A 12855-nucleotide genomic window follows, 5' to 3' on the forward strand; every position below is an offset into this window, starting at 1 on the left:
CAACCCATATCCAAGAGGAATCCCCACAATAACATAGCTGACAAGTGATCATCCAGATTCTCCTGAAGGATCTCCAATGATGGGGTAACTATTGCCTCTTGAGGCAGCCCATTCCACTTTTCAGATCATTCTGATCGTTAGGAGGTTTTTCCTGAGAAATTTAAATTTGCCTCTTTGTAATATGCACCCTTTAGTCTGGGTTCTGCCCTTTAGGGAAAAACAGAACAACTCTAATAACTTCTGTCCACATGACAGCCCTACACACACTTGAGAACAACTACTGTGTCTACTACTTCCACCCCCTATTCCCCTTTGAGTGTTTTTCTTCTCTTGGCAAAATATCAACCACTTCTTTCAAATGATCCTCTGATGACATGGACTCAGGCCCCCTGAGCATCCCACATGTAGCTAGTTGCCCACCTCTGGATGCTCTACAGCTTATCAATATTATTTCTAAACCATGGCCCCCCCAGAACTGAACACAACCCTTCAGATGTGGTCTTATTAGAGTAGAATATTTGAGGGACCTGATTGCCTTCTTATTCCTAGAAGCTGTGTCTTTCTTTCTTTCTTTTTTAAAAAATATTTATTTATTCTTAGTTTTCAACATTTACTTTTATAAGATTTTGAGTTTTAAGTTTTCTCCCCCTCCTCCCTTTTCCCCTCCCCAAGATGGCATACAATCTGATATAGGCCATACATGTACAATCATATTAAACATATTTCCACATTAGTCATGTTGTAAAAAAGAATTAGAACCAAAGGGAAAAACCATGAGAAAGGGAAAAAAAAACATCAAAAAAAGAAAAAATAGTATGCTTCAATGTGCATTCAGACTCCATAGTTCTTTCTCTGGATAGGGACAGCATTTTCCATCATGAGTCTTTTGGAATTGCCTTGGATCATTGCATTTCTGAAGAGGGCCAAATTTATCAAAGCTGGTCACTGCATAATGTTGCTGTTACTGTGTATAATGTTTTCCCAATTCTGCTAGCTGTGTCTTTCTTAACAGAGCCTCCTAAGACTGCATAAGCTCTTCTGGCTGCCACATTACACTACTGACTCAGACTGAGCTTGCAGTCACAACAATCTAAAGTCCTGGATGCTTTTCAGATGGATTGTTGTCTTCTTTCATCTTGCAGTTGTGTAATAAATTTTTTGAACACAAGTGTAAGACTACATGTAGTCTTACACTTGTGTTCAAAAAATTAATCTTGGCTTAATTTTCTAGATATTTCCTATCCATATCTTAAATTAAAATCCACAGCCTTTCAAGGAGCAACAGAAAATTAAGCATGATACAACTGTCAGAATATGATAAAAATTTTAAAAAAGATAAATAAGAATAAAAGTTACAAAACAATGTTGAAGAACTAGGGTTTTATATATATATATTATATATTACATACATATATATAAATAACAATGGCAAAAATAGGGAATATACATTTTTTGGAACTTGGGAACTATTTATTTTCATAAATTACTGTTAATTTTGCAAAGTAATTTAAGTTTTTGCCTTACTAGTTAAACTCTTAGTTTGTTTAAAGACTAATTTTTTTTTTATAGGAAATATGCATTCCTTTAGGCAAACTATGGTTTATTTCTTTTTAAAAATAAATTTATTTACACAAGGATTGATAATCTATCCCTCCCACAGTTCCTCTCTTCCCCAAATGAACAAAAGTGAAAAATAAAACCCTCATAAGGGTTTTATCATAAGCATGCATAGTCAGCAAAACAAATTTCCACATTGGCTATACACAAAAACATGTGTCACTTTTGCATTTTAAGTTCATCACCTCTCTGAAAGGAGGTGAATGGCTTGTTTAATCTTTAGCATATATTTTTTTAAACATTCACAAAATCGAGCATGTTTCAGGTCTCAATGAAATCCTTTTGAAAGGGAGAAATTTATAGATCATAACACAATAAAATTAAAAAGTTAACAACAATTATGTAATCAAAAAGTAAAGGTCTATAGTAAAAATGGTTTACTAAATAAGATGTCTGGGTTAAAAAATTACAGAGATAACAGACGAACACAAAGACAACATTAACAGAGGTATAGCATCAAAATATATGGGCTGTAGCAAAATAGCACTAGTAGAGACAAATCCACACCATGCCAGGGGTCACCTTGATGGGACTTTTGTGGAAGTTTAAAAAAATGTAAATTGCTAATAATAATTTTTATTTGTAGTCTTTTAAAAGCAATTCTTGATTTATTTAGCATTTCAAGTGTTCTTTTATTTCATATTTTATTAAATTCTACTTTAACCTCAATCTTTTTTTCTTTCCTTTGACATGTCTTTTTTATTTTAAATGCCAATATAAAATCTAAGATTCTCTTTTTTCCTGTTAATAAAAGCATTCAGCACTATCTTCTGCTTTTAGGTGTGGAACTACTATCTTGAGGGAGGTTATCTATACTGACTATGAATCTTCTAGAATAGCTGTCATTTCCCAGCAACATAATCAATGCCATTCCAGTGGGCTGGGAAAATACATGAACTGAACTTTGGCAAATTATCTTGACTGCTACATTCCCTGCTTGCCATCAGGATGAATAAACCACCCCACTTCCTATTGTGAAATTTTGTTACAGTGACTTTGTCTACTTATCCACCCAGAATATGTCCTTTTATTTATTGTAAATTCTGAACTTGATGAATACCAGCAAACACCAGCATTTTCACATATAAAGAATAGAAAAAGTTTTTTTGTACATGAAACTGCAGATTTCTACCCAGTTCAGTTTTTTCTTTAAAATATGCCATTAATTCAGTATATTGGTTCCAAAATGATTGTCCTTATTTTTCCCTCTCCGAACCTCTTTCTGCTTTCTCCTGTGTCTTTTTAAAATGCTTCATTGATGCTCTTATCCTTCTAGGTGTTATTGTAGATGGAGTGCTGGACCTGGAGTCAAGAAGAATTTGAGTTCAAATCCTACCCTTAGATATTTACTAGCTGTGTGATCCTGGGCAAATCATCTAACCACTGTCTGCCTCAGTTTCCTCATTTGTAAAATGGAGATAATAATAGCATTTACCTCACAGGTTTGTTGTAAGGATCAAATGGGTTAGCATATATAAAGCTCTTTGCAAACCTAAAAGCACTATATAAATTCTATCTTATCTATCTAATGACATCACTATCAACTATGCTCCTCCATTTCTTTCCATCTGCTCTGAAAATTCTAAACAAAACAAAACCTCCCTCTTGTAATCAATAAACACAAACAACAACAAAATCCACACACTGGCCTTTAAGTGTCTCCTTCTGTATTTCTAGTCCAGGGGTTCTTTTCTATGGCATGGACCCCTGGCAGTCTGGTGAAGTCTATGGGCCCCTTCTCTGAATTATGCTTTTAAATGTATAAAATAAAATACATGAGATTACAAAGTAAACAATTATATTAAAATACAGTTACAAAATTATTTTGAAAATCTACCAAGTTCAAAGACTCCAGGTTAGGAAACCCCCTGTGTTAAAGTTCATCATGTTTCTGTCAAGAAGTGGAAAGCATGTTTTATCATTGGTCCTCTGTTAGATGAACTTTGGCTTTTACCCCGTTTCTTCAGTGCTCATTCAGTGCCAGTGTGGTACTGTGGAAAGAGAACTGACTCTAAAGTCAGAGGACCCTGATTCAAATTCCACCTCTCATCTGTAGGGGGCCGAGTCCTTATGGAAAATCTCTAAGCCCTTATAGACTTTAGGAGTCAGTACATATAGAGGCTTGCCTTGGGATAAACGCTCCCATGACTCTTGCCCTAGCTCTGTTTGTTATGGTTTGTTGATTCTGAGTTCTCATACTTAGCCTTGAGGCCAGGTGGCTGACTCGGGTAGACAATACTAAGAACTGGGCAGGGAAACAACAGATATGAATTTTGGCATTAAAACTACTTTCTCATGAGAAAGTGAGGATCTTTAGCTGCTTAGATTATTTATGTCATTAATTAGTGCTTGTAGATAATTTCTCACGGTACAAAGCTGTTTTCTATAGTATATAATCAAGTAACACCTGAAATAAACTAGTCTTATGAGCGTTAGTCTCAGTCAGACTCGCCTAGGCTGACTTTTCTTTCTCCAGTTCCCCTTCCCCTTTTTCTTTCACCACTCTGTCTTACACCATGCTGGCTGCTGGAATTCATGTTTACTACCCGGGAAACCATGAGAAAGTCACTCCACCTGGGTTCTCAGTTTCCTCATCTGCAAAATGACAAGTTGCACTGGATAGCCTCTGAATTTCTTCCTAGCTCCAAATACATAATCCTATGTGCCACATTTCCCCCAGACGATGACTATCTGGGAGAGCTGAAGCCAATTCAGTTTGGGTTGCAACGTACCCTATTAGTAGCCAAAATGGTGCACAATCAGGGATGGTTACCACTGTATACTTAGAGCACAGAGGACCAGGTTTGGCTATCCTTCTCTAATCTCCACACCGAAAGATCTTCCTGGAAACAGGAGGACAGGGTGGCAAGCTTACACTTACAGAGTAAGTCCTATGGCCTATCGGCTAGAATTAGTCCCCTTTACTCTCCTTCTCCTACTCCCACCCAAACTGTACTCCTGCCTCTGGGTCCCCGGTTCTTATTGGTGAGCTTTCATCTTATTTTGCTTGGTCCCAGGCCCATCACACCAGTTCCTAGTCATCTTGGGTCGTGCACACCTTCTGTTATGCCTCACTTCTTCCAATTCTTTCTCCCTTCTATGTATTGTCTTCCCCTTATGAATGTAAGCTCCTCAAGGGCAAGGACTATCTAACTCACTTTTTATTTGTATTCCCAGAACTTAGCACAGTGCCTGACACATCGTAAGCATTTAATAAATTATTTTTCATTTAATTTCATATACACCCGTTTTTCACCATTCTTTGTCGTAAAAGTCTGATCTTAACAGTGAAGTATACACTACTGCAAATCTTTACCCGCCATTATTAATTGTAGATAAGCAGGAAGACTAAACCATTCAAAATATCCTAGACTCAAAAAGGAGATAGGGCTGCCATTAGTACTTAGTGGAGTAGTAGGATTATAAGCCTAAGAGAAAGACAAAATGGATAACCAGTTATGCTACCAACCATACCACTTCTGGAGAAGAATTTTAAAGGGGAGGGATGATTTCTATGTACACAGCCTATGACCATGTCAACATATGGGGGGGAGGGCTGGCATACTTGCCATAAAAGACCCAGAGCAGGAAGACTTATCAAATAATCACTTTGCTGACACTCTTCTTGATCTTGTACAGACTACTCTCTTGAAATCTCCATTGTGGTCTTCAGCTTCCTGCTTCTGCCTCAACTCACTGAATTTGGCCCTCTGGAAGACTCTCACTTATCCCAGCCACTGGTTTACATACTCATTTGGCTTCTGCTTTTGACCATGACTCCTTTCTCACAGCCCTGGGCACGTCAGACCCTTTCCCTACCTACCTGTTCTGGGGACATAGCAGCAGTTTTTCCAAATATTCCTATTTTTTATAAATGATAATGTAATAATTGCATCAAGCACAGAAACACTATGAAGTCTTCTCAATGAAATCCACAGTAATATGATAAAGACATGATTAGCTATCCATACTGCAAAATAAGTAGATGAGAACTACATATTTCCCAAATTATGACATGCTGCTTAATGGGCAGTCTATCAAATTAGTCTTTTAATGTATCTGTCTTGAACAAGTATGACAGATGGATAATAAGCTAGATCCAAAACTGAACAGGCAGAGGAGACCATGTTAGATTTACACTGTATTTGGGAAACTGTGCAGTTATTTCAATGATCCCAAACTGCTGCTATAAAACCCCACATATTTAACACCAATATTCTCCCAGTGATACTGTATGATTACACATCATGAAGTATCAGGATTTCAGAAGAATTAAAGTCACAAATAACCTACAGCACAATGAAAAGATGCATGGTGGACGTAGGGAAGCCAGTGATTATCTGTGTATAAGCACATATGTATAAAATATATTATTGAGGGTATGTATAACTGGCATATATTGATAATAAAGGACAACAGAAATACAGCCAAAGATACTAAAAGAATAAGAGAAATGCCTTTAGTATGTTGTGAAGATCTTTTATGGAAAATTTGTGGGAAAACACAGGCAAGAATCTTATGAGATGAGGAAGTGCTGAAGACTGGTAATTTACTTTAATAGAAGAGTATCAAAATACCAATGGAATCCCAGCTTCATCTAAGGAAGGTTATGTGTAGGACTGGGAGGTAGGCGACTTGAAGAGCCCTACAAGGACTACCTACCCTTCACTGATCCATCACTGTACTTGAAATTCCCATTAATCACTCTCATGGGGAGCGTGGGTACATTGAGCATCCCTGGAGTGGGGAGAGGAGAGGTGTTAGGCAGATAACTGAAAAGGCAACGCATTGCATCAAGACAAACTGTTTAAATAACAGTCTATCCCTTCCCTGGGTAGGGGAGACAAGTTTAAAAAGATGACCTTTCTGACACTTCTCAGGCAAGCATTCAGTTCAGTGTCTGAAAGGAAACTTTATAGATAAAGAAATTTACTTGATTCAATCTCTATTTCTCTCCAGGCAAGTACAGTGTTGCCTTGACATCAGTGAAATGTGTAATGAGCATCTAAACATATGCTAAGCTCTTGGCTTTGTGGAGGATTTAGAAATAAAATGTGAACCTTGCCTTCAAGGAGATTATTGCGTAAGTGAAGGAGATGACTAATAAAGCAACCAAAGGGGACCAATATGAGACAATAGGCTATAAGTGAGAATTACATTATGTGGTACAGACTAATGCTATAAAGGGTAGAGACTGCTGAAGACTAGAAAAGTCAGAGAAAGCTTCATGGAAGAACTGGAACTTGAAAAGTGACCTTAAAGGAAGGAAGGCCTTTCAATACACAGGAGGAAAAGGGAGAGCATTTTGCATAAAGGCAACAACCTCAACAGAGACACAAAGGTAGAAATAAACATATTTATGGGTGAAAGTAGCACAAGTCCAGGTTATGAGAAGGTCTTGGAAACCAGGCAGAGGTATTCAGATTTGACGCGGGAACCACTGCAGGTTTTTGCTTGGAAGAGTAAAATGAAGAAAGTATTTCAGGAAGATTAGTTCAGCAGTACCGTGCAAGGTTCATTTGGGATGGGGAAAACCTGGAGTCTGGGCAGGCGACTGTTGTTGGAATACAGGTGTGAGGTGGTGTGAGTCTGGACTTGGGTGGTACCAGAGGTAATGCAAAGCAAGTGACAGGCAGATGTTAGAGGAATTTTAGTTAAAAAGAAAGACATGATTTGGTAATGGAATAGATATAGAAGATGGATGAGACAGGCTAGAGGGGACTGCAAGGCCATTAGCCTAGATTACCAGGAGAATGGTAGTACTACTAACAGTAAGAGGAAAATTTGAAGATGAGCCGTTTTAGGGTAAGAGAAGGAAGGTGATGAGTTTCATTTTAGACATGGTGAGTTTGAAGTGATGGCAGGACATTCAAATGGAAATATCTACTAGGCAACTGAACATACAAGTAGGACTAGAAAGTAGATGAGAAGTTAAAGGTTAAAAATTTGGAAGACATCAACATAGAGCTGCCAGTCCCACCAATGAGATGGATGTGCTCTACAAGGAAGGGAGTGTAGAGAAAGGCAGAAACCAGTAATGAAGGCTTGGAAAATGCTCACACTTTTGAGGATGAAGAAGAGAAAAGTTGTGAGAGAGGTGAGATGAGAACCAGAATCATGCAATGTCATGGAATCCAGGGAGAGAAAAATTTTAAGAATGAAAGAAATGACCAACAGTGTCAAATATGACAAAAAAGAATGAGGACAGAGAAAGCCATTGGATTGAGAAGAAAGTCACTGATGACTTGAAGACATTTCAGTAGAGTGCAGAGATGGATACTAAATTGCAGGGAGTAAAGAAGTATAGACTACTTGCCCATAACCATGGTGACACGCCAGACCAGGAGTTTACAGTGAAGGTCATTTCCTCTGCTGCAGTTTTGTTGTTTGACTAGTTTGTGTCTCTGCCTGCAGTATGAAGGACCAACATGCTGCTTTGAGTAAAGGTTGGAAATAAAATATAGATGTTACATTCTCCCCCCAAGACCTCTTTCCATCCCTGCTTATGTTCTTCCTCTAGAATCGACATCTGATTTGCTAGAAGCTAGAATGGCTGTCTGTTCTCTGTAAAAGTCACCTTTCCCAGATTCATTATACACATAAATACACACACACACACACACACACACACACACACACACACACACACACACATTCATACATAGCCCTGTGAAAACTCAAGCCCACAGTGAGCAGAAATTAAGATGACAGAGAAGTTTCCACAAATAAAATAAAATCCCAGTTAACTAGAGTGTTTAGAAAATGGAATATTAGTTTAATTTTACAGTTAACTGAAGTTTAATCAGAAATCTCTTGTTGATAATCTGGTTTCTCTGAAATATAAAAGTCTACTTTTATGCCTTAGTAACATAATGGCTCTTGAAGCAATTCTGAAAATCAATTCTTAATGTGAATTCTTATTATCCATTACCATAGATACAGGAGATATAAGCTGAGCTGAATCTACATTAAAACTAGTATAGTTCTTTAAAAAACCCCCCACAAAACTTCCAATTTTCCCTCATAATTTCTTCTAAACTTGGAACTCAGTAAAAGTAATGTTTATTTGAGAATTCTGCCTAGTTGTTTCCAGTTAATTAAACTTTCACATTGAGGTGAAGGAACAGATAAGAAACATGCATAAAAGGTAGCTAAGATAATTGTAAAATAAAAGTGAAAGGTTATACTATATCTGCAAATAACTCCAAATGTACCAGGAAATAGAAAGAAGTAAAAAGTATCATAATGTTGAAGGAAAAAATGGGGCACATCTTAATTGGAAATAGAGAAGGCTAAAAAATAGGGCAGCTAGGTGGTGCAGCAGATAGACTGTCCAGCCTGGAGTCAGGAAGACTAGAGTTCAAATCTGTCCTCAGACACTTACTAGCTATGCAACTCTGGACAAGTCACTTAACCCTGTTTGCCTCAGTGTCCTCATCTGTAAAAATGAGCTGGAGAAGGAAATGACAAACCACTCTAGCATCTTTGCCAAGAAAACTGCAAATGGGGTCACAAAGAGTTGGACACAATTGGAAATGACTGAACAATAACAACAAAGAAATAGGGGGAAATTTGGAGGTTTTTCTTAAAATGCTATTGAAAGAAGTAGAATTGAGTGGCATGAAAAGTAGGAAGCTCAACAAATCTAAGAAATGAGGTACTCCAAGGACAAGTGGGATTCACAAGTGAATTAAAATGTTCTGATTGGTTAAACAAGTCCTTGGTAGAGGTTTCTAAATGGAATATTGGCAAGACATTTTCTCCATGTCAACGTCTATTTGACAAGGGTCACTGATTTACTTTAGAAAGAAGATGAAGCATGATAAAAGTTGAAGACCCTTACTACTGTTGAATTAGATTATAAAATATTTGTGGGAATTTTACTGACGTGGTATTAGCTGACAGATTAATATATCAAGCCTTAAACTAAGCAATAAAATAAAGTTAAGACAATGTTTAGGATACCTTAAGATAATGTTTCTCAAACTTCAGGTGACAATTTTCAGGGAGTCACTTCCTAAGTAAATTGATCATTGAGGTTCCAGACTTATAGACATAAGAAATTAGATCCTTTCTGTGGGGATCTCAAAGCAAAGCACCCTCAAGAGATCCAGCCCCGAATAGCCAAATTGACCCCCCCCATCAGTAGTATATTTTTCATCAGACAGAAGTGAGCTGAATAACGGATAGCTCCTGTGTTGAGAAGATTAATTCTAAAGCTAAATGACACATAATGGAGGGAGAAATGAACTGTAATATGTACTATTGTTTTGTTTCTCGGGGTAGAAACCTACCCCCTGTGCTCATTGGAATAAATTCCTTCCTGGTGACTCCCATGTGGTGGGAGCTGGCTTTCATACCAGGCATGGTAAATTTCTGTGACTGGTCCTTATGACAGGGACCCCAGCTGGAAAGATATTTCTTATTCACCCAACTTTGATCCTTCTAGGCTAGGTACTGAACAGTCCCCTCAATTACTTACACACATTAAAGTCTGCAAAGAGATGGGAGAGGGACCTGAATTTAGTATGATGCTAATTCCTGACCTGGTCATCTCAGCTAGCTAAAAGTAAAAAAAAGTTAACTCATAATCTAAAACTTATTATCATGTCAAGAGGAGTATTCAGGAGCTTACTAACCATGCAAGACAAGGAAATCAAACAGGAACCTTAAATTCTTCTGATTTCCCATGCTCTTTCTGGCTTAGGCAGGGGCTCTGGTCATGTTGCTCCTTCGCCAAAACCCAACAAAGCTTCAGTAGTTCCCTATTGACTGCTGGCTAAAATTCACAAGCTTTTGCTGGTGTTTGAGGTACCAGCCTGATCTTATACACTCCCTTTTCTCCGCTGTACTCTAGCCAAAACGGACAATGGGGGTCTCCCAAACATGCCCTGTGCTTTCCTGTCTCTGCTTCTACTTAAGCTGCTCCCTGTGCCCAGACTTTCCTCTTCTTTGCCTGCTGAATTTCTACCAACCACAATTCAAACACAAACTTCTTCATGAAGTTTTTTTTTCTGATCCTCTGTTGGTAATGATATTTTCCTCCAAAGACCTTTGGTCTTACATCAGTCTAATGCACATCTTGTGTATCACAGCTACACATGAATGTAATCTGTTTCATCCTATTACTTTGACTTTGAGTTCCATGAGGGCAGAGATCATATTTTATCTAAACTTTGTATCTTCCCCATTACCTACAGAACAGTGCTTAGCACATAGTATGTGTTTAATAAACATTTGTCGAATGTGAACTGAATTTTAACTTAGCAGAATCAGCAAATTGCCTCTTTCTGGGTCACAGATGGTATTCTAGGGGTCTTTGGTTTAGGGAAGAAATTGTGTTCTAATGGTGAAATAGGTGAAAGGGAACATGGAAGTCTTTGTAATCTTGATACTATTCAGAGCGGTCTGAAGTGAACGACAGGCAGAGAGCTCTACCTGACTCTCAAGAAGAAAGGAAAGGAGGGGCACTGGAGGAGATGAACTGTGATAAATAGCTCTTTCCTAGGTTTGTTCTTACAATGCCCTGAAATTCTACCTTGTCTGCTCTTCTAGTTGTAACCTGTATAAGATACCCAGAGGAAGGCAGACTAAAGGCTACCCAAGTCCCTGTGCTTTGGGTATATACAAAACAGAAAACCCCAAGCATTGGATTGAGGCAATCTTCTCAAGTGAAAGTTCTTAGAATAGAAAAATAAAGACACTGGAAAGAGTGGCCAAAATGAAATAGCAGTTATTAGAGGTAAATGAAAGAACAGAATTTGGGGCATCTCAGGATAGGAACACATAAAGGAATAATGCACAACAGACAGAACTGCCAAATCGAGAATAGCCTAACTTTGACCAGTTAGGTTCCAAACAATTTTGGTTCTTATTTGATTCTGCAAGGGTTTTATGTTGCCATGACTTCCACCTTAAAAAAAAAGTTACATTAATCTCCCTCACTCCTGGTAATATTGCCAGTTAAAAAAAAAGACTGAAAATATTATTAAATTTATTGCTTCCCCTAAAAATAATGAGTTTTGACTCACTCACTCTGGATGTTATTATTATTTAATCTCTATTAAAGTCTCTATCTTTTGTTGATTTTAAAAAATTTTGTCATGGTCTATAAAGAACGTTTAATATTTCTGCAAATGATTTCTTTCTGCCTTAGCACATATCCAAGTTTGTAAAAGTACTGCTTGATGCTAGGTTTATTGTTTTAGTATTTATACTTAGAAGTTGTTATAAAGCTTTAAATCTAATTTTTCTAAAGTCTCTATAGTACTACATTTTTCTTCTTATTTTTGTCAGAAGTATCTAGACCTGAAAAAGAACCGTTAAAGTTTCCTACAACTGTTGTGTTACTATCATATGCTTTTGCAACTGAATTAGCTTTTCCTTAAGAACTTAGACACTATGCCATTTGCTATGTGTACACTACATTACTTTATATGCATACATATACATATGTGTACACATGTATGTTGTACCATGGTGCCTTTAATCATAATGCAGCTTGCTTGTTTAACTCTGCCACTGTCAATTTTAACTGCCTTATCTGAAATCATGATTGAAATTTCTGCTTTTCAGAATTCTTTGAAGCATACTTTGTACTTGCCTGTCATTTTCACCCTCTGACTTCATGCCTTAAATCTGCTTCTTGTATGAATCAGATTGTTAGTTTCATTTTCATATCTAGTTTGCCATTTATTGCCATTTTATTGGGGAGTTTGGTCCATTCATATTTAGGGTTATAACTGTTAAATTTGTATTTTCTGCTAATTCTATTGTATTGACTTTTTCTTCTCTTTTATGTTAGCACTATGTCTGACTTATTTTACTTATACTAATTTGGTCACACTCTCCCTCTTATTGTACCTTAGCCCAATTTCCCTGAGTTTACATGATTTTGATATTCTCTCTTACTCCTTGCCTAGATAAGAACAGTATAGAATCCTACCTGCTTTAACACATCACCCTCTCTTCACTCTTAGGCTGAGAAATGTTCATTTATGGTACTGCTTGCCAGAAAGTCCTAATTTACTTGATCCTCCTTTCCTTACTCCTTTCCCTTTCAAGGCTGCTCTGGAATCTTATTTCCTCTCCACAGGTTTTGTGCTTACAAGTTTTGTTTTGTTTTGTAAAGTTTTCTCTATGAAAATAGTAAAAGAGCTTGAGCTTCCGGAAGATGAAAGCCTTGTTCCCTTCCTCTACCCAACCCAACTATTCCATTATGCATTCCACCAATGCCTC

General features: G+C 37.4%; 1 protein-coding gene across 6 annotated transcripts in view; it reads right to left on the bottom strand.

The window, feature by feature from the left end:
- The window catches only part of MAPRE3 (microtubule associated protein RP/EB family member 3), an 88163-nt gene that overhangs the window by 16101 nt on the left and 59207 nt on the right, over positions 1-12855 (bottom strand). Inside the window, exon 1 of one of the 6 annotated variants that reach the window (XM_020983889.2) lies at positions 6280-6302. The exons of the other annotated variants lie outside the window; for them this stretch is intronic. The gene's annotated coding sequence lies outside the window, so the exon portion shown is untranslated. Of the gene's footprint in view, positions 1-6279; positions 6303-12855 lie in introns of those variants that run through there. 6 annotated transcript variants of the gene reach the window in all.

This window comes from Phascolarctos cinereus, unplaced genomic scaffold, assembly GCF_003287225.1.
Source record: "Phascolarctos cinereus isolate Bilbo 61053 unplaced genomic scaffold, phaCin_HiC Scaffold_2;HRSCAF=192, whole genome shotgun sequence".
Taxonomy (NCBI): Eukaryota; Metazoa; Chordata; class Mammalia; order Diprotodontia; family Phascolarctidae; genus Phascolarctos; species Phascolarctos cinereus.